The 22,232-nt window shown below is 38.0% G+C and overlaps 1 gene segment (V, D, J or C); it reads left to right on the top strand.

Annotated features, from left to right (window-relative positions):
- LOC309844789 (T-cell receptor gamma chain C region 5/10-13-like) overlaps positions 1-21,000 on the top strand; it is a 47,228-nt gene extending 26,228 nt beyond the window's left edge. Inside the window, exons 4-6 of the C gene segment in view lie at positions 4,446-4,775; positions 13,871-13,996; positions 20,403-21,000.
- Positions 21,001-22,232: the final 1,232 nt, after the last annotated feature.

Here is a 22,232-nt window from a genome sequence, read left to right as displayed (position 1 = left end):
TTCAGTTATCACCCAGTGGAGTTCTTCTTAAATCAGGAGTAGAGAAAAATGTGTTAATTTTGATCAAGTCCACAGGACACTTTGGAACAATTGGACAGTATTTGCAGAATACTTTCAATTTCTAAGACTCAATGTTGCATGTTTCTAAAATAAGCAGAATGTAGTTAGCAGTACCTCATATATTGTTAGCCTCAACCTAAGCTGATCTCTCCGTTTCCAGTGGAAACATCTGGATGTAAACAAGGGAGAGGTTTTATAATTGAATATATAAAATTACACTAATGTACATAAAAATCAAATGTTCACTTTTTTCATAAAATGCTGTATTTTTTATTCATTTGAGAGAGAGAGCATGCACACATGAGAGAGAGAGACACAGAGAAAGAGAGAGCACACAGGAGCTGGGGAGCGAGAAGACAGAGAAGGAGAAGCAGACTCCAAATGATGAGGGATCCCAAGGAAGGGTGTTTATCCCAGGACTCTGGGATATGACCTTGGTCATGACACTTAACAGACAGAGCCACCCAAGCATCCCTCAAGTATTTACTTTAAATAGTTTATATCTTCATTGGATTATGCCTATAAATTAAATTTATGTTATTACAAATATCACCTGAGAAATACTGCTTTTTGTGCCTCAAGTTTCTATAAAAATTGTGCTCAGATTGTTCAGATGCTTCTAAAATGTATACAATAGAACAAACTTCTGAGTTATCTTAGGGTCGGAATGTAAGTTTGGGGATACCTTTATGATAAGAGCATTGGATATTTAATTGAAAGAGATATTTACCCACTTAGAAAATAAAAGCGCTTTTTCATTTATTCTGTAATTGTGTATATGACAATGTAAGTATATAGTATAGAGTCCCAGGTATATTTAGTACCAGGTAATATTTACCAAATCCCTATGAAACTTCTTAATTTTTTTTTTTTTTTTTTTTTTTTTTTTTTACTGGTACTACATCTAAACTAGTTTTAATTGAGTTTTTTCTTTTTTTTAGGTTGATATCATGCCCAAGTACATTGTTTAAGCAAAGTAGAGTATTAGAAGACCATTTTTTAAAATGAGAAGTTCCTCAAACTTAAACATAAGGCAACCTCTGTTTTATGAGGCATAAATTTGTGGATGAAAGCTGCTTCTTATGCTTTGGCATTTTGGTGTGTCTGAATTCTGAATGTTTTGTACTTATATCACAGAATGGGATTTGCAAACATCTTCTTCCATTTTTCTTTTTTATTTTTGTTATTATGTTAATCACCATACTGTACATGATTAGTTTTTTTTTATTTATTTTTATTTTTTTTAAAAGCTTTTATTTATTAATTTGACAGAGAGAAATCACAAGTAGATGGAGAGGCAGCCAGAGAGAGAGAGAGAGAGAGGGAAGCAGGCTCCCTGCTGAGCAGAGAGCTCGACGCGAGACTCGATCCCAGGACCCTGAGATCATGACCTGAGCCGAAGGCAGCGGCTTAACCCACTGAGCCACCCAGGCGCCCCATGATTAGTTTTTGATGTAGTATCTCCCCTTTTACATGTCAACTTCAAGGTAGACCTCACTAAACTATCAAGCTCCAGGCAGAAACAGAAACAAGCTCTAATATACAAACTATTTCTCATTTATTTATATTGCCTATTTACAAAATCTATTTGAGAAGGCCTAAAATAAAATATGCAAGTACAGTTCGGCAATGAATAAAAATAGAAGATCAAAAGCATTAAAGGAAGTAGAAGAAAAAAGGCCTGTGATTATCTAGTACAAAGTGTAGGGTACACTTTTATGCTCAAAGTTAGGGGAAACGTGTATTAGAGTACATACTCTTTATTAACTGAAAAAAATGAAACACACCAAATTTTCAAACACAAAATGAGAAAAAAAGACTTCAGTGCATGATCCTTTAGCAGGAATGTAAAGTGAAAGACTGGGCATTTCCTTCCACATACATTTTACAAAATGGAAGAAGTGATCTTTAACAAACACATTTCAATGCTTCCATTGCATTTTTACTGTGGGCACGATGACATTTAATGTCATTCACAGATGGTGACCTTCAGCAGACCTGGTCAGGCAGGTGCCAGTCTAGGGATCTAACATGACATAGGTCCAATTTTATCCCCCAATACTGCATTCCCATTTGTAAGGGAAAGTTTGGTCTCATGAGAATAAAATGTCATGTTGGAGTAACAATAATCACAAACAAATTGCTAATAATTATGGTAATGTTAATTATAATTATAGTGTCTCATTTTTGTAGCATATTTAGATGAGAGTTTTATATCAATCCTTCTAGTAAAGGTCTGCATAGACTACACTGTGCAAACTCTCTTAAAGCATCCGACCTTGTTTCCAAGTGGATTTGCCTGAAGTGCTCATGCAGAACATGCATAATTGTCTTGAAAGAATTTGACTCAGGAACAAAGTTGATCAGATAACTTGTGTGAGTTGACACATTGTCTCTTCTGATGGTGAAAGGGTGTTGTCTCTTCTGATGGTGAAAGGGTGTCGTCAGAGAGTCTGGATGTTGGACTCAGACTGACCTGAGCTCCAATTCCACCACTTGTTGCTTTTGTGAACTTGGGTGATTACTTTCTGGTCTCAGCTTCCTAATCCAAAAGATGGGATAACAGGATGAGCAGGGGGCATATGAAAATTAAATGAGAGACTATTAATAAGGTACTTGGCACATAACACTTAACAGGTGTTGCATACATATTGCCTCATTGCAAACCTAGAGGGAGAATTGCATCTGGTATGGAGAATTGTATCCAGTATGGAGAGTGATTTGTAACCAATCATACTGACAGAGCAGAAATTCTCCAGAGCATTTAGCTCTACTTCTAACCACTCTAGTGGAAAATTACCTTAGTGGCCACTGATATACAAAATAACCTGAATTTAGAGGTATTTGCTTAATGGACTTTTCCCTCACTTAGCATAAATTTGAATTTTTTTTTTAATTTTTAAGTAGTTGTACCTACATAAATTTTAATCCTTTATCTTATGATATCATGTCAAACACAAGCATGGGCTTCATACTGTTATTTAGCAGAAAAACAACTAAAATTTTAAATTTTATTTAGAAAATACTTAGGAATATATTTAGAAATACAGTTACTACTTTGTTTTACTACTTTTAAATATACTTAGAAATGTGATCAATTTGAAAGTCATATTTACATAAGAAATAGATTTAAGTATTTTTTAATAAAATGAGAAGAATAAAATAGAGGAATTTTGAATTAGTATTAATATGCAGATTCAAAATACCATACTTAATTGAAAATGTCATTTCATTTGGTTAATTTATATATAATTCATACAGCTTTATATTCATCAAATATATAAACTTAGGCAATTTACCTGAAAATGTTTCTGATTATGAATAATATAAATGTATTAGACAAAATTATTTATTTTTATGAACCGCTTTCTATTTTGTAAATAAATGAAATGATTGTGGCCATATAAAACACTCTTAATAAGTTTAATAAAGAATATGAGGGGCACCTGGATGGCTCTTCTATAAAGCAACTGGTCATGATCTCATGGTAAATGTATAACCAAAGAATATCCAAGTGTTCAAATGATATGCCCTTGAGAACCATGAAGTTTCGTTATATAATTTCACATTATATTTACAAGAAACTCTGACCCGAGCTGTTAACATTATATCATTATATGTGACTTTATTCAGTGGTAAAATGAAAGACAATCAAGCGGTATTACAAGTTCATCAGTCTTAGGGGGCAGATTCAGATTTGGAGGGAAATGCGAAGAGTCAAAATGTGGTGTCTTCACAGTAATGCTTCAACCTCAAATGAAATTCCAATATAAAATTAGCTTTAAGTGAACATTTCCTGAAGCAAAACAAAATTCTGACCATTACATTAATTGATTGAATTACTCTAAGATCATTTCTGAAAATAATCAATAATTTTTTTTAAATAGAAGTTTGGATATATGGCCATTTTGTTTTTAAATTTCATGCATTGTAAATTATTTGGAGGTATAGCATTAAACATTGCCCTACTCAAAATCCCGCAGTGGTTCAGATATGAGAACAAGATGTTCTATAAAATCAGAAATCAAGGAGAAGAATCCTAGTATTCAGAAATGGGTTTGAAACCCTATTTGTAACTGAAAGGGTAACTTGATAGATTTCCATTCAAACAAGTGACTGTGTATTGTTTAAAATATTCTGCGTTTTGATCTTGGCTCTTTCACTTAATGTCTGTGACTTTGTCAAGTTACATACCTCTAGAACCTCGTTTCCTGTGGAAACTAAGAAAATAAGCACCTCATAACCCTCTGCGGATGAAAAGCTACAGTAAACATTAATTCTATAGCAACTTTCCTCCTCTTTACTATGTGCTGGTTGTTTCCAAACCACACAATGTTTGTGTTTCTCTAGTTATGTTCTAAGTGTTATTCCATTTTCTTCAACAGATAAAAGTCCTGATGAAGATATTTTTCCCAAGCCCACAGTTTTTCTTCCTTCAGTTGCTGAAGTAGAAGTCCATAAGGCTGGAACATATCTTTGTCTTCTTGAGGATTTTTTCCCTGATGTTGTCAAGGTAGATTGGCAAGAAAAGGATGACAAAACAATCCTGAAATCCCAGCAGGGAGACACCATGAAGACCAAGGACACATACATGAAATTCAGCTGGCTGACTGTGAGTGGAGCATCAATGGATAAAGAACACAGATGTATTGTCAACCACCAAAGGAATAACAGAGAAGTTATTCAAGAGATTCTTTTTCCTTCAATAAGCAAAGGTATGTGCATATAACAATGAACACAACTACACAGAACACTTTGTTTCAAAGGGAATGCCCTACCTTTTCTGTCAAGTATTTTTTTTTAAGATTTTATTTATTTATTTGACAGAGAGAGATCACAAGTAGGCAGAGAGGCAGGCAGAGAGAGAGGAAGGGAAGCAGGCTCCCTGCTGAGCAGAGAGTCCTGTGCTGAGCTGGATCCCAGGACCCTGAGATCACGACCTGAGCTTAAGGCAGAGGCTTTAACCCACAGAGCCACCTAGGTGCCCCTTTTCTGTCAAGTATTAATGAAAACAAATATATATAATATTTTCTCTAATGTTGTTTTCTTTAATGATGGCATAAATGTCCTGCTATTTCCCAATGGAATTCAAATTGTATGGGCTTTGAAGGCACCTGGATACCAGTCAGTTGAGCACCTGACTCCTCATTTTATTCACCTCAGGTTTTGATCTCAGGTTTTCATCAAGACTGCCGTCGGGCTCCATGCTCAGCCCAGAGTCTGCTTGAGTTTCTTTCTGCCTGCCTCTTATCCCTGTGTTCTCTCTTTCTCAAAATAAATAATGAATCTTAAAAAAAAAATAGTATGGCCTATGGAACATACAAAGAATAAAAGAAAAAGAAACTCACTTAGCCTTTCTCACATCAGTTTCATCATCCAAAATATTATTGTCACAGTGATATAGTTTCTATTTATTGTATGGATTAAATGAAACAATACATGTGAAAGCACCTAGCAACCTTGCACATAAGAATTGTTCAGAGAGGGATGCCTGGGTGACTCTGTTGGTTAAACAACTGCCTTTGGCTCAGGTAATGATCCTGAAGTCCCAGGATCAAGTCCCACATGAGGATCCCTACATAGCAGGGAGTCAGCTTCTCCCTCTGACCCTACCCTGTCATATTTTCTCTTACTCTCTCTCTCTCTCTCTTTTAAATAAATTTTAAAAAAACTTTAAAATGTTTTTCAGAGCAATATCCTCACCTTATTTTTAATATAATTTTAATATAATTTTATTTTAATATAAATTTATTTTATTTTTTCAGTGTTCCAAGAATCATTGTTTATGCACCACACTCACTGCTCCATTCAATACATGCCCTCCTTAATACCCATCACCCAGCTGACCCATCACCCACTCCCTCCAAAACCCTCAGTTTCTTTCTCAGCATCCACAGTCTCTCATGATTCATCTCCCCCTCCAATTTACCCCAATTGTCATTTCCTTTCCTTCTCCTAATATTCTCCCTGTTATTCCTTATTCTCCACAATGAAACCATATGATCATTGACTTTCTCAGCTTGGTTTATTTCACTCAGCATTATCTCCTCAAGTCCTGTCCATGTTGATACAAAAGTTGGGTATTCATCCTTTTTGATGACAGGGTAATATTACAGTTCAATATATGGACCATATCTTCTTTATCCATTCATCTGTTGAAGGGCCTATTTGCTCTTTCCACAGTTTGGCAATTGTGGCCATTGCTGCATGGGCTACATATGGCCTTCCTTTTCATTACAGATCCTTGTGAATCTTTAGGATAAATACCCAGTATTTACTCAATAGTGCAATTGCATTGGCAGGATCATATGGTAGCTCTATTTTTAATTTCTTGAGTAATCACCACACTGTTTTCCAAAGTGGCTGCACTAACTTCAATTCCCCAAAGCACTGTTTGAGTGTTCCCCTTTCTCTACATGTTGTCCAACACTTGTTGTTTCCTGTCCTAAAAACGTTGGCCATCCTAACTGGTATAAGATAGTATCTCCGTGTGGTTTTGATTTGAGTTTCCCTGATGGCTAATGAGGATGAGCATTTTTCCATGTGTCTGTTAGCCATTTGTATGTCCTCTTTGGAGAACTGTCTGTTCATGTCTTTCGGACATTTTTTGACCTGATTATCTGTTTTTTGGGTGCTGAGTTTGAGAGGTTCTTTATAGATTTTAGATATCAGCCCTTTGTCTCCAGCGTCATTTGCCCCATTCCGTGGGTTTCCTCATAGTTTTGTTGACTGTTTCCTTTACTGTGCAGTAGGTTTTTACCATGATGTAGTTCAAAAGTTCATTTTCGCTTTTGTTCCCTTTGCCTTTGGAGACATGTCTTGAAAGAAGGTGCTGTGGTGTATGTTGAAGAGGTTATTGCCTATGCCCTCCAGGATTTTGATGGATTCCTGGTTCACATTGAGGTCTTTCATCCATTTCAAGTTTATCTTTTTGCTTGGTATAAAAGAATGGTCGAGTTTCATTCTTCTATACGCAGCTGTCCTATTTCCCCACCACCATTTATTGAAGAGACTGTCTTTTTTCTCCTGGATTTTTTTTTCCCCTGCTTTATCAAAGATTAGTTGACCATGAGTTGAGAATCCATATCAAGACTGTCTATTCTGTTCCATTGATCTATGTGTCTTTTTTGTGCCAATAACATGCTGTCTTAGTGATCATAGCTTTGTAATATAGCTTGGAATCAGGCAACATGAAGCCCCAAGATTAGTTTTTCCTTTTCAACATTTCCTTGACAATACGGGGTCTTTTCTCATTCCAAACAAATTTTAACACTGTTTGTGCCAGCACTTTGAAAAATGCCTGTGGATTTTTGATCAGGATGACATTGAAAGTACAGATTGCTCTGGGCAGTAAAGACATTTTAACAATGTTTATTCTTCCAATACAGGAGCATGGAAGGTTTTCCCATCTTTTTGTGTCTTCTTCATTTTTTTTCATCAGTGTTCTCTAGTTCCTCCAATATAGATCCTTCACCTCTTTGGTTAGGTTTGTTCCCAGGTATCTTGAGGTTCTTGGTGCTCTAGTACATGGAATCGACTCCCTAATTTCCCTTTCTATATTTTCGTTGTTAGTGTATAAGAAAGCAACTGATTTCTTTTCATTGATTTTGTATCCTGCCGCATTACTGAATTGCTGTATGAGTTCTAATATTTTCGGTGTGGAGTCTTTTGGGTTTCCCATATAAAATATCATGTCATCTGTGAAGAGTGTTTGACTTCTTCATCAATTCGAATACATTTTATTTCTTTTTGTTGTGTGATTGCTGTTGCTAGGATTACTACTATGATTTTGAACAACAGTGGCAAGAGTGGGCATCCTTGTCATCTTTCTGATCTCAGTGAGAAGGCTCTCAGGTTTTCCATAGGAGAATGATATTCACTGTGGGTTTTTCATAGACAGATTTTATGAAGTTGAGGAATGTTCCCTCTATTCCTATACTCTGAAGAGTTTTAATCACAGAAGGATGCTATATTTTGTCAAATGCTTTTTCTGCATCAATTGAGAGGACCATGTATTTCTTCTCTCTTCTCTGATTGATTTGTTCTATCTCATTGATTTATTTGCAAATGTTGAACCAACCTTGCATCCCAGGAGTAAATCCCACCTGTTCATGGTGGATAATCTCTTTAATGTATTGTTGGATCCTATTTGCCAGGATCTTGTTGAGAATCTTGGCATCCATATTCATCAGGGATATCGGTTTAAAATTCTCCTTTTTGATGGGGGCTTTACCTGTTTTGGGGATTAGGGTAATGCTGCCTTCATAAAAAGAGTCTGGCAGTTTTCTTTCTGTTTCTATTTCTTGAAAAAATGTCAGGAGAATAGGTATTATTTCTTCCTTCAATGTTTGATAGATGTCCCCAGGGAACCTGTCAGGTCTGGACTCTTGTTTATTGTGAGGGTTGTAATCACTGCTTCATTCTCATTAGGAGACATTGATCTATTGAGGTTGTCATTTTCTTCCTGTTTCAGTCTTGGAATTTGTAGGAATGCATGCACTTCTATGTTGCTTAACTTACTGGCATACAGTTGTTGATAACAATTTCTGATGATTATTTCTTATTTCCTTGGTGTTAGTCATGATCTCTCCCATTTCAGTTATGACTTTGTTCATTTGGGTCCTCTCTTTTCTTTTGGATCAGTCTGGCCAGTCGTTTATCGACCTTATTAATTGTTTCAAAGAACCAGCTTCTATTTTGTTGATGTGTTCTACTGTATATCTAGATTCTAACTCATTAATCTCTACTCTAATCTTAATTTTTTTAGTTCTTGTGTGTGGTTTGGCTTAATTGGTTTTTGATTCCCCATTCTTTAAGGTGTAAGGAGAGTTTGTGTATTTGGGAATTTTGAATTTTTTTTTTTGACTGAGGCTTGGATGACTATATATTTTCTTATCCCTTAGGACTGCCTTTGCCATATTCTGTAGGTTTTGGATGGATGAGTCTTCATTATCATCGGTTTCCTTGAATTCTTTAAGTTCTTTTTTGATTTTCTGGTTGATCCAAACATTTTTGAGCAGGTTGGTCTTCAGCTTCCAAGTGTTTGAATTCCTTGAAACTTTTTCTTGTGGTTGAGCTCCAATGTCAAAGCATTGTGTTCTAAGAACATGCAGAGAATGATCTTGGTCTTTTGGTAGTGGTTCAGCACTGATATGCAACCCAGTATGTGGTCTATACTTGAGAAAGTACCACGTGTGCTCATGAAGAATGAGTATTCTATTGTTTTAGGGAGGAATGTTTTATATATATCTATGAGGTCCATCTGATCTAATGTATCATTCAAAGATCTTTTTTCTTTGTTGATTTTCTGCTTAGATGCTCTCTGTTGCTGGTAGTGGTGTGTTAAGATCCCTTACAATTAATGCATTCATATCAATATGACTCTTTATTTTGATTAACAGCTGGATTATGTAGTTGAGTTCTCCAATGCTAGGGGCATAAATATGTAACAATTATTAGATCTTATTGATGGACAGACCCTTTAAGAACAATGTACTGTCCTTTTGTATCTCTGAATACAGTCTTTAGCTTAAAATCTAATTCATTTGAAAAAGGAATCACTACCCTAGCTTTCTTTTGAGGCCTGTCACTTTCAATCTGGGTTTATCCTTAGGTTCTAAATATGTCTCTTATAGACAGCATATGGGTGGGTCTTGTCATTTTATCCAGTCTGCAACCCTGTGCCATTATATGGGTGCATTTAGGCCATTCACATTGAGAGTGATTATCGAGAGATAAGTTTTTACTGTCATGATGTTGCGTATGAAGTCCTTGTTTCTATAGATTGTCTCTGTAAATTTCTGTTCTATGTTACTCTTGAGTTCTTTTATAGAGCCTTCCTTAATATTTCATGTAGTTCTAGCTTTATGGTCACATATTCTTTTAAATCTGCCGGTCATGGAAGCTCTTTACTCTCTATCCATTCTGAATGTCAGCCTTGCTGGCTAAAGTATTCTTGGCTGCATGTTCTTCTCATTTAGTGCCCTGAATGTGTCTTGCTAGCCCTTCTTAGCTTCCCACGTTACAGTGGAAAGGTCTGATGTTATTCTGATAGTCCTTCCTCTGTACATAAGGAATCTCTTCCCCTAACTGTCCTTAACACATTCTCTCTGATTTTATGAGTCATGATTTTCACAATTAATTGTCTGGAGATTATTCTAGATGCATTTTTTTGGGGGGTGTCCTTTCTGCCTCTAGAAAATGAACACTTGTTCCATTCCCCAGATTAGGGAAATGTTCATCCAGTGTTTTTTCAGCTATATCTTCTAATCCTCTCTCTCTCTCCATCCCCTCAGAGATCCCAGTAATGCTGACATTGGAATGTTTCCGGCATCATTTATTTTCTAATTCTCTTTTCATGGCTTTTAAGGTGTTTGTTCTAGGTCTCCTCCTGATACTTCTTTTCTATCATCTTGTCTTCCAGATCATTAAATTGATCTTCTGCATCATTTACCCTAGCTGTTAGAGTATTGAGATTAGATTGGATCTCATTGATAGCATTTTTAAGTTCTGCTGGATCAACTCTTAATTCTGTCCTTAGCAATTCTGTTTTGCCACTAATGGTGTTCTCCAACCTAGCCATTGTCTGGATAATTTTTACCCTGAGTTTTATTTCCAACATATTATTTATGTCCATATCCAATAGTTTTGTGGCAGAGGTCACAGTCTCTGAATTTCTCCTCTCTTGGGTGTTTGCCCTAGTCATTTTTGTGACAGATGATTGAGGGGATGTATACTAGATATATCAAGCACAAACCAGTCAAGGTGCACCTTGGACAGTTTTGGAGCAATTGGAATTCCCCACCAAAAAAAAGAAGAAAGAAGAAAAAGGCAGAGAAAAAGAGAAAAAAAGTGGGGAAAAAAAAACGGCCAAAATGAGCCCCCAAAGTAAGATTTATAAGGTACATAAACCAAAAACCAACAAGAAGACCAGGAAAATTAGAAGGAAAGAAAAAAAAAAAAGCCAAAATGAGCTCCAAGAATAAGATTTATATAGTACATAAACAGCAACAAATACACATTAGCACTGACAGAATAAGATTGGAAGGTGTTTATAAACTTTTGATGTGGGCAAGGAAGGTTATTTCAGTTCATCCAGAGTGTATCTTGTTATGTTTGTTAAAGGACTCAATGTTCCAGAGATACAGGAAAATTAAAACTGGTTTATATATAGGGGTAGTATTAAATAGGGGGGGGGGAAGACTAGCTTGAAGCTTATATCTTATTTATATGTATATATCTATATCTATATCGATATCGATATATTAAAAAAAAGAAACACAGGTTCATGTATGAAAAAAGTTCAATTTAAAAAGTTATGTAATGTGTTGTAATAAACATCTAGTTGTAGTGCTAAGTAAGTTAAAAAAATAACAAAATAAAAATGAGAACAAATTAGTTTAAAAGATGGGTTTATGAAATATACTGTTTTTTGTGAGTAATGGGGCTTAAAATAGTGTTTTCCCCCTATTGTTGGGGTTTTACAATTTTATGGAGATCCTGAGGTTATTGTCCTCTTGTTCTTTTCAGTTTGTCTTCTGGGGGCAGGGCCTGTGCATTGTTCTTCAGTCAGTCTTGCCTGGGCTGAGTTGCCCTGCCACCTATGAAGGGGCTGGACTCTGTGGAAACAGGCTTTTCAGGCTTTTTCCTCTCTGGAGGCTTTTGTTCTTTCAGTGCTTTTTGTGGCTTTTTGGAGGGTTAGTGCAAAGTAAACTGTCCACACCCAAAGAGAAGTCTCAGTCTACTCCCCTCTGGATTGTTCAGAATACACAGACTTCCCCTCTGCAAACTCCATTGAACACTGTAAACTGCCACAGGCATTGTCTGCTCCCACCTACCACCTCGGTGGTCATCCTGAGGCCCACACTTGTCTCTGCACCTCCGTGCCCTAAAATGGTGAGCAATATTGGTCCAGCTAATCCTGATTCTGGTGACTGCTATTGCCGACTGTCTGGAGTCCCTGCCCATCCTGGGTGCACTCAGACCCAGTGGTAGTGCAGGTCATGGAAGGCTGTGGGCCCAGGGACCTCAGGCAGGAGCTTGTATGAGGCTCTCTCAGTGTGGGCTGCGGTGTTCTTAGCCCCATTGGTGGTCAAGCATTGGAAAGCTTCAGTCTCAGGGACCACTGACAGGAGCCCCTGTTGGGATCTCTCAGGCTTGGGCAGGTGCAAGCTGTGACCACCCTTGAACCATGGGCTTAGGTCCATGCCTGTGTCCACCCAATTCTACCAATTGTTCTTCAAGACCCTTTGTTCTTTTTGTGTGGTCTTAATCAGACTCCAGGTTAATGCTGGTTTGTGAGCACAGGACACTTTCATATTGTTTTATTACTTCCCAATGTGTTGCTTCTGGTGGCTCCCTCCCCTTTTGTAATCCTGTGATATCAATCCGAATACTCCCACTCTGCTTTATCCTTCCACTGATGATCTTCTGCCCCCATAGAAATCCAGAAGTGTATCGTCTTACATCTCAGGGCAATTTCATGGTGTTCAGAGTATTCTAGTAGATATTTAGCTCACTTTAGGGGACAGAAAGAAACAGGGTCTCTTTCTTCTCTGCCATCTTCCCAGAGTGCCCCCCCACCTTTTTAAAATGAAATAACCAGAAGGTCCCCTTTTCATGACTTTACTTGATGAGGAAAAAAGAAAAATTATGTATTTTCAAGAATATTCTTCTCAGCATCACAGTCCTTCCTACTTTAAACTTGCTCTACTCAAAGCATGACATGTTAACAATGAGTTAGCAGGCACAAAATGCTGTTCAATTGATCGAGCTGAATCACAGCTCACCTTGAAATAGTAATTTGGCTACTGAGGCTTTAGTATGATCTTGTGTTTTTTAGATTTGAATTTTATATACCAGAAAAGGGTGAAGTATCATTAGTAAAGATTGGGTGAGGCTCACATGTATAATGTTTCTTTCATTCTATACAATGAATATATTTCTTTCCATTAGTAAAGCTGTTCAGCAAACATTATTGCAGTCCTAGTGAATGCCAGGCTGGAAGGGATGCAAGATGAACTACTATCCCAATGAGGATCATTACCATAATGCAAATAGACTTTTCCTAATCACTCAGGGCTCCTTATGATGCAGTATCATTCAGGCATGGTGTCCCAATGGAGCCCCATTGGTGTAGACACCAATTTAGACATTGTGGGCAGCCAACTGAAAGTGTCCTAGCCCACGGTGATCCAGAAACTCAGTAGATTCAGTCCCATCTTGGAATAAACATCACAGACCAAGGTTACAGAAGGCTCGTAAGAAGTAGCCAGTTTATACTGTTGTCTGTAATTCACAAGCAATTTTTAAGCAGTGGGAAATAAACACTTAACAAGAACTGTGAAGAGCTTTCTATATACAAGTTTTGATTTCTGAAGTAAATCTTTGTCTTCTTGGAACATTGGGGGAACAAAAAAGAACCCACATGCCTAAAATGGTCAAACTCAGTTTAAGGCTCCAAGTCACTAAACAAAGACTTAATACCTAACCCAAGTACAGTATCAACCCTCCAGATGAGTAACATTTACCGAGTCAACATGGGCATTTCCTGATCAGCCCCAGAAAAATTCCTGATGGATTTCCTCTTTCCCTTTGGGAAGGTGACCTTGCCTAAAACAATGGATTCTTTGCTAAGAATTTTCTTTTTCTGCTCCATGTCTGTTGTTAAAAAGGTTTCTTTTCCTCTAACCCTTTTGAGTTCCCCTCTACTTCCTAGATGGGATGCTGAGTGATTCATTATTAATACATTGATTAATAACGCTATTAGATCTTTAACATTTACTTAGTTCCAACTTTTGTTCTTTAACAGGTTTGATGGCTGTGACAGAATCTGAAATGGACTCCCAGGGACATTCAGAAACAAAGGAAAACACAGAGGTGGTGACCGTTAGTCCTTTGAATTCACGAACTTTCTCACCTGACCCAATGGCTGTGGGTGAGTTCTTGGCTCTATGCTCCACTCTCTATTTGTTCAAACTCCTACTGTAATTGATTTTGCTTTACAGGGCAGGCCAGCTTGGGCTGGCAGAGTGTTATGCTAGTGTTAAGTCGAGGTAGCCTGTTTTTTGTTTTTGTTTTTGTTTTTGTTTTTTCAGCTCTCTTGAGCTAGTATATTTGCCCAGAAGCCAACTGACCTGGCACACAACCAAGCCCCTAAACGTTCAGACAGAGTTCCCCAGGTGGAACCCTCAGGAAGTGTCCAGGAGAATTGGTGTTGCATGAGAGTCTTCTTTGGCCAGAGGTCAGTAACATCTCTAACTGGCCATACACTAATGTGTGCATAATTTTTAGTCTTTGGTGTAGACCATGAGTTGTGGGGCAGAGGGAGAGGGAAAAGTCTTCAGTGTCTCATGCTCAAGCCTGTCATCATCAGGTTACAGAAACCTTCTCAAAGCACAATTAAAGGGTCCTCTCAGTCACAGGATGCAGCCCTGTGATTAGGTATGTAAGACCCAACATTGGAGGAAGATAGCCCTGGACATTTCCAGTAGAAGAGGAACATTACCAAGTGTTCCTGCTATAAAACTAATAGTTGAACCTTGTATGCATTCCACAGCTACAGAAATCTCCACCTGACACGTAGTCCTGCCCAGATACTGGTGTTTCTGAATCATATTGAGGGAAAGAGAAGTAGCTGACATCCAAATAGAATGCTTTCATCTAGACAGGGATTCAGAGCTTCATACTTTAACTATATATGAAATCCTTTCTCCCTCTTTTCTTTTTCTTTACTCTGTCAATGGCCTATATCTCCCAGGTCAATGAGAAGGGGCCTAATCTCTGGAATTAGAGCTACCTAGCAGAAACTATAACCCTTTTCCTAATTTCTCTCAAGGTCAATAAGACATCTCATTGGTTGATTACCATAGAATTCTATTGGGAGTTAGTTAAGAATTATGAAGAAGCCACCAGGACTCACTCCTTTGGCTGGCCCTACTTCCTCGGTGAGGGATAATTATAAAGAAGTATGATCAAGACCTTTCTCTTCATTCTTGATGTTGTTGCTGAAGCACTCCTAAAGCAACAGGTAACCTCCCCCCAAAAACAAGAAACAAAGAAATCCCTTTGACACTGACCAAAGCAGTTCTTGAAAATAAAATAGCCCTTGATTATGATTCTGCTGAGCAAAACTGGATCTTTGCTGTAGGCAACACCATGTTCTATACCAAGTTGAACACTATTGGGAAAATTAAAACCCAATAACAGCATGTCATGGTGCAAGCCATGTGGCTTAACAGAGTTTCTTCTGTAATAGTGTCTTTTTTACATATTTGATTTTAATTGCTTTGAGAATTGGGGACTATGGCAAACATGAGGAATTATCCTGTTTAGAGGCATCATAATAATCTGCCTGGTGTATTATGCCCTCTCAAAAGCTTTCATGCAAATTCAAAGCCAGTAATCTCCAAGCAAATTACCAAAGACTAGAACATTACAACGAATGAAGAAAATGACCAACTCAAAAATTGTAAAGCTGAAGTGACTATCACAAGGGTTAAGTAAAAAGGTTAAGACCTGTTAATATCACCCAGAGGAACAACAATTACTGTGAGAATGTCAGAGCAGTTGCTGAGAGTGGTGTTATTGCCTTCAATTTAGAACCCATCTCTCAGTTCAGCTGAGAGTCTGATCAAAAGGCAGAGTTGTTAAAAAGGAAAACCACAGGCTCAAAATGTACTCAGTTAGCTTAAGACCACAAGTCATTAAAGTCTTCAGACCTACCCAGCTGCAGAGTCAACACCCAGAAGTGCAGCGTATAGTGAGTGGACATGGGAACTTCCTGGTCAGCACTAGGAATTAGATTGTCCTCCATTCCCCACAGGAGGATGACCTTGCCTCAGCCAATAGTTTCCTTGCTGATAATTTCTTTTTCACTCCCTATCTTGAAAAACCTCTTTCCTATTGGCCTTTAAAGCTCCTATCTACTTCCTGGATAGGATGATGCCTGACTCATGAATAGGTTTATATATACAGCTAGTTAAATCTTTAAAATTACCCAGTTTTTAATTTTTGCTATTTCCCAGATTCCTAGCTTGTCCAATGACCAAATTCATGTTAAGCATTTACTTTTACCTGACCTATGATGAAGATCTAATGAAATTATGCCAGTGAAAATGCTTGTTGAAAACACAACATGGTTGAGTTTATTCCTATATTCATTGAATTATTTATTTTCCTAAAACTAACTTAAGTGAGATTATAAATCAGCCCTAATTTTTTTATTTCTATAGCTAACAGAAAGGAAGTAAATGAGCAAGGCATAAATTTAATGTAACCCCTTGGCTGAAGTAACCGGTTAGGTTTTGATTTCTCTAGTTTGCAGAGAAAAGTAAAAAGTATAGTAAGCTTCATGGTAAGAATTATAGTAAGGGAGAAGTTCCTGTGTATAAGTGTTTTACGTAGCATTTGTGAAAGGAATGTCTCCAAGTCTTTCTCATAACAAAAAAAGTAACAAAAACATTTCTGTTAATGCAATTCTATAGTAGATTTCTAATATTGGTTCATGGAATTTTCTTTTCTTTTTATTTTTTTTAAGATTTTATCTATGTATTTGAGAGAGAGAGAGAAGCAGATTCCCTGCTGAGCAGGGAGCCTGATATGGTACTAGATCCCAGGACCCAGGTATCAGGACCTGAGCCAAAGGCAGATGCCCAACTGACTTGTATGTATGTATATAGATACATAAAAGCTCACAATGATTAAGTGACTCTCAAGAGAGATAAAACTCATCTTGTCCTCATTTTTTTTTAAAGATTTTATTTATTTATTTGCAAAGATCACAAGTAGGCAGAGAGATAGGCAGAGGAAGCAGCGTCCCTGTTGAGCAGAGAGCCCCATGTGGGGCTCGATCCAGGACCATGGGATCATGACCTGAGACGAAGGCAGAGGCTTTAACCCACTGAGCCAGCCAGGTGCCCCTTGTCCTTGTTTTTGACCAGCCTTGAGAAAGAGCACCTAGAACACACATACAGGTTTTTTTTTTTTTTCATTTATTCTTTATTTATTTTCAGCATAGCAGTATTCATTGTTTTTGTACCACACCCAATGCTCCATGCAATCCGTGCCCTCTCTAATACCCACCACCTGGTTCCCCCAACCTCCCACCCCTCCACCACTTAAAACCCCTCAGATTGTTTTTCAGAGTCCATAGTCTCTCATGATTCACCTCCCCTTCCAATTTCCCCCAACTCCCTTCTCCAAATTCCCCATGCCCACCATGCTATTTGTTATGGTCCACAAATAAGTGAAACCATATGATAATTGACTCTCTCTGCTTGACTCATTTCACTCAGCATAATCTCTTCCAGTCGCATCCATGTTGCTCCAAAAGTTGGGTATTCATCCTTTCTGATTGAGGCATAATACTCCATAGTGTATATGGAACACATCTTCCTTATCCATTCCTCCATTGAAGGGCATCTTGGTTCTTTCCACAGTTTGGAAAGCGTGGCCATTGCTGCTATAAACATTGGGGTACAGATGGCCCTTCTTTTCACTCCATCTGTGCCTTTGGGGTAAATTCCCAGTAATGCAATTGCAGGGTCATAGGGAAGTTCTATTCTTAATTTCTTGAGGAATCTCCACACTGTGAACCTTTAACACAGTGTCTGGCACAGTAATAATTATTTAATAAGTATTAGCTTTCATTCATAGTGTTGTCATGTCTGCAAATACCACCACTCCAGAAAATCATGTGCCGTATCTGGGGATACTGAAGCTTGTGTGATTTGAAAGGTAGGACTGCTTTTTTTTACTTAGATGGGAAATTGACCTAAACCAGACTCCTTCCAACATGTAAGATTCTGCTGTGATTCTAGGATTGGATGGACTCATCTTGGTAACAGCACTTCAAGTCAACAGTGGGTGCTGAGGACTGTACAGCAGCCAGTTTCTGGTTATTTTTCCATTCAACATGTTTTCATACGACACCTACTTTGCAGTAGGCACTGTGCTAGGAGCTATAAGCAGAGAAGGAAAACAAGATAGTCTTAGGCAGTTACCCTCCAGCTGTGGGGGAAAAAAGAAAGAAATGGATAATTTATGAAGTTTAACATCTTCATGTGCAGAAATACAATTTTGAATTGATTTACTGAATTACACAGTCTCAGAACAATCAATTCTGGAATTGTGGGGCTCATATTAGTAAAGGCTCTCCTCTCTGCTTACTAATTGTTATCTATCATCTACCTATCTATCATCTAATTATCTATCATCTTTCTATCCACAACACATACACACATCAAATAATGGATTTGAACAATTGAATAATACTTGCACTCATTTCTTTCAGAGCTTGCTGCTATTAACTCCACAAAATCTTCTCTGAATGATGAAAATGGTAAGATTTTGTCTATGTTTGCCTTTATGTTCTGCTGTAGCCTTTTTTTCTCCTCATCAACATCACCATTGAACTGCCCTGGCTTCAGGGTAAAACCTCAGAATGGCTGGATCTTTAAAAATAGACTGATATTTTAAGACAATCCATCATCTCTTAGGAATCATCATCACACAGTAAATGCTGCTTTGGGTGTGAGAGGACTATAAGTTAGGGGTGCAGTGATGTGCTCTGAATTCTTTCAACAATGAAATTCATTCACTTCTGTGACCTTTGTTACTACTGACTGAGGAAAACAAGATATCAATTGCTTCTAGATTTTTTTTTCAGATTGCTTGTAGATTTAAAAAAAAAAAAAGAATTGTTCTTGCTGGAAGTTAATAACATGAACTGACACTGAGAGCTTCTCGTACAGAAGATGTGCTGCACTGTGAGTGCATTTTGTTTAATTCTCCTAATACTCACTGTGAAGGATTTTATTCCCATTTTACACAGGAGGACAATGAGCTAAATTTATTTGTCTCCATACCACACAGCAAGATCTAGGGCTTCATCCCAGACCATCTGAATCAAGAATTCATATATTATCTTAGTTTTTATTCTTCCTCTAATCCCCTAAGCTGAGATCCTGAGACAGGTGTACACATGGGGAGGAGATGAGAGTGCAGGTCATCTGGTGCCACAGAGTGGACTTAAACTCCACTCTTTTAATTATCAGTTGCATGATTATGGCTAAACTATTTACATTTTCTGAACACACCAAAAATGACATAAATAACACCTAACTCAGTCATAGAAGATATAACGTGACATATGTGAAATGTCTAGCATAGGTATCTCACTTAGCTGCTACATTGTAAGTACTAGCTCCTGCCGTTTTCTCCTCACATATGAACAAAGGTAATGATGAAGAACATTGGTTCCAGCCCTGCTGATCCACCCTCCGTGTCCAATATCAAGGGACTTGTGGGCTCTAATCATCATCATCACCTTCTTCATTATCATCATCCTAATTTATGGTTTTCCTTAATCATTTTGATGTCTTTGTTATTTTTTGCGTGTGAATATGCAGAATTATAGAGCAGCTGAGAAAGCGTTCCTAGATGCCGTGTTGCTGGGATTGAAATCTGGCTTCTGGTACTTACTAGTTGCATGAAATCAGCCCTCCTTTTTTTTTTTTTTTAATATTTTATTTATTTATTTGACAGAGACACAATGAGAGAGGGAACACAGCAGAGGGAGTGGGAGAGGGAGAAGCAGGCTCCCCGCAGAGCAGGGATCGCAATGCGGGGCTCGATCCCAGGACTCTGGGATCATGACCTGGGCTGAAGGCAGACACCTAATGACTGAGCCACCCATGTGCCCTGAAATCAGCCCTTCTCTCTCTGTCTTCAGTTTATTTGTAAAATGGGAGTGAAAATAATAATAATAATAACCTCATAGGTTATTGAAAAATTAAATAAGGTTTAAGCTTTGCATACAAAGTTGCCAAAATAAGTAACAGCTAGTTTGTACTTAATGGATATTGCCTCTTATTCTTGAGTCAGATTTATAGGACCCAAACACAATTTTGATATGTTACAAAGTCCAGATACTGTATCTGTTTTAAACTAATTGCTATCAATGAAATTTCTACAGAACGTATATTGCCTCTCATTCTTATTTCAAAACATGGTCGGAAGAAGAAATGTTAAAACCTATTTATCACCAATGCCTTTTTCCCTTTGTATTCATTCATTAAAACACAACCTTACTTTTTATTACTTTGGAAAATTCTAGGTGAATTTAATAGATGTTTGAGTGACTTGACCAGCAAACTGTGTCTGAGTTGTCTTGGGGACAGTGGTGGTGGAGATGGTGATGTAAGTGTTTATTCTCCAGTTGGGCTGGTGGAAGTGTGTCACTTTAACCTAAGTCATCAGAAGTGTATACAGTCACCCTTTGCCCATTAATAAGTCCTAGCCTTTCAAAACAACACGTGAAATTAATGAAATGCTTCTTTTAGACACCCTGCAGCTGCAACTTGGGAACACATCTGCCTACTATACCTACCTCCTCCTCCTCCTGAAGAGCCTGGTCTACTCCATCATCATCGTCATCTGTCTGCTTGGGAGACCAGCACTCAGTGGCAGTGGGAAGAGTTCCTAACACATGGTGGTACAAGGTGTCACTTCTAGCCATTGGCTAGTTTCTCTAAAAGTGTCTGCTGAGGATCTAGTGAGCCTTCTTTCTGAGATTGGGTTATTTCAGTTCACATGTGTCTTTTTCTTGTGTCGTTTCTGAGAACAGGCTTACAAACCCCTGGGCAAACAGACGCTTTCACTCTGCAGCTAGAATAGATTCCGCCATGACTCGCAGGTGGGGTCAGGGGGCATCCACAGAGTCTTATGCACCACCCCCTCATTGTTGTCCACCAGCTCCCAGCCACCCAGTCCCCATGCCTCTGGATACAACCACCATACACCTTACAACTGCATTCCTTGAACTCTTTAACCAGATAACTGCCTTGAAGTCTTTATTTTATATACCTGGAAGGAAACATGCCTGTTACCTGACATTTGTGTGTTTTTTATAATAGTTACAATAAAAGCAATCAAGTCTTATTTGGCCTCTGTGTAATTTATTTGGTGCTAACTGAGAGTCCAAACTGAAGGATAGCATGACAACTGATATTTCCAATACAGCATCACTTGTAATAAGTGATCAATTCCACATTTCTAATTCTTTCTCTAAGATAGTCCTTATGATGCTTTCTTTGGACCACTGATTCTAGGTGAGCCACAGGCAGTGAAGGTTTCCAGGTTATTTCTCCTGCAAAGTTTAGCAGATTCAGACTCATTTGTTTTACACTCTGGTGGTGACACTATAACATGTCACAATACTGGTGGCTGTGCACAGACCTGTTCCAGTGTGTCACATGGACCATGTTTCCTGATGTCACAAGAACCCGAAGAGAGCTGCACTAACACTGAAAAGGTAGAATGGCAGAGGGGTTAGCTGCTTGACTTCTAAACTCCATGTTCTTGGGCTTAAATCTTGGTTCTACAGCTATTGAACTCTCTGTGACATAATTTTCTCACTTGTCAAATGGAGTTAAAGTGACCCATCCCTTAGAGTTCTGTGGATAAAATGAGTTAACTTTGCTCGGTACCCATAAGTGCTCAACAACATTAGCCTCTACTATTGAGAGATCTAAGTTAGAAATAAGAGAAACACACATGTACACATGTACACACACAAACAATTAGGGCACTCGTTAATATGTGTGTGTGTATTTCTATACACATGGATGTAAAAAAATATTCAGTGTGTGTCAAGTGAAAAAGGTAGTGGTGGTTTATTTTTCTATTTTTGTTAACAAATCCACTTAATGTAGGAACTTTAATATATTAAATTTAAACAATATCTCATTTAAAATTGGGAAGGATTTTTTCTTAATTTATAATCAGGTTCAGTTCTTAGGAAACAGGTGCTTTTGGAAACCATGTAGAGTTTCCCATGTGGAAACAACATAAAGCCCACAAGATACAAAAAAGAGGAAATTTAATTTTGATTTACTCCTTGTCAAAAATTTCTTCAGATCTCTTAGTACAGATGTCCGGGCCTTTACTCAGACATGTGCAACTATTTCTGCATGTGGAAAGCATGGAGGCACAGAGAGGAAACTAGCAAATTACTTAAGCCTTGTGAGCTAATGTCACTGTGGGGGTCCTAGGCGCTGTGTCCTGTGGCTCAACTCTCTAGCACATTCCTTCCCCAACTGAACCTGGGCTGCCCTGGACTGGGAGGGGCAAAGAGGGGGAGGGTGGTGGTCCTGGAAACTGTGGGTGGAAGG

The sequence above is a fragment of the Mustela nivalis genome (assembly GCF_964662115.1).
Source record: "Mustela nivalis genome assembly, chromosome: 12".
Taxonomy (NCBI): domain Eukaryota; kingdom Metazoa; phylum Chordata; class Mammalia; order Carnivora; family Mustelidae; genus Mustela; species Mustela nivalis.
Note: the sequence above shows the minus strand (reverse complement) of the source record. Positions and strands in the feature narration are given on the sequence as shown.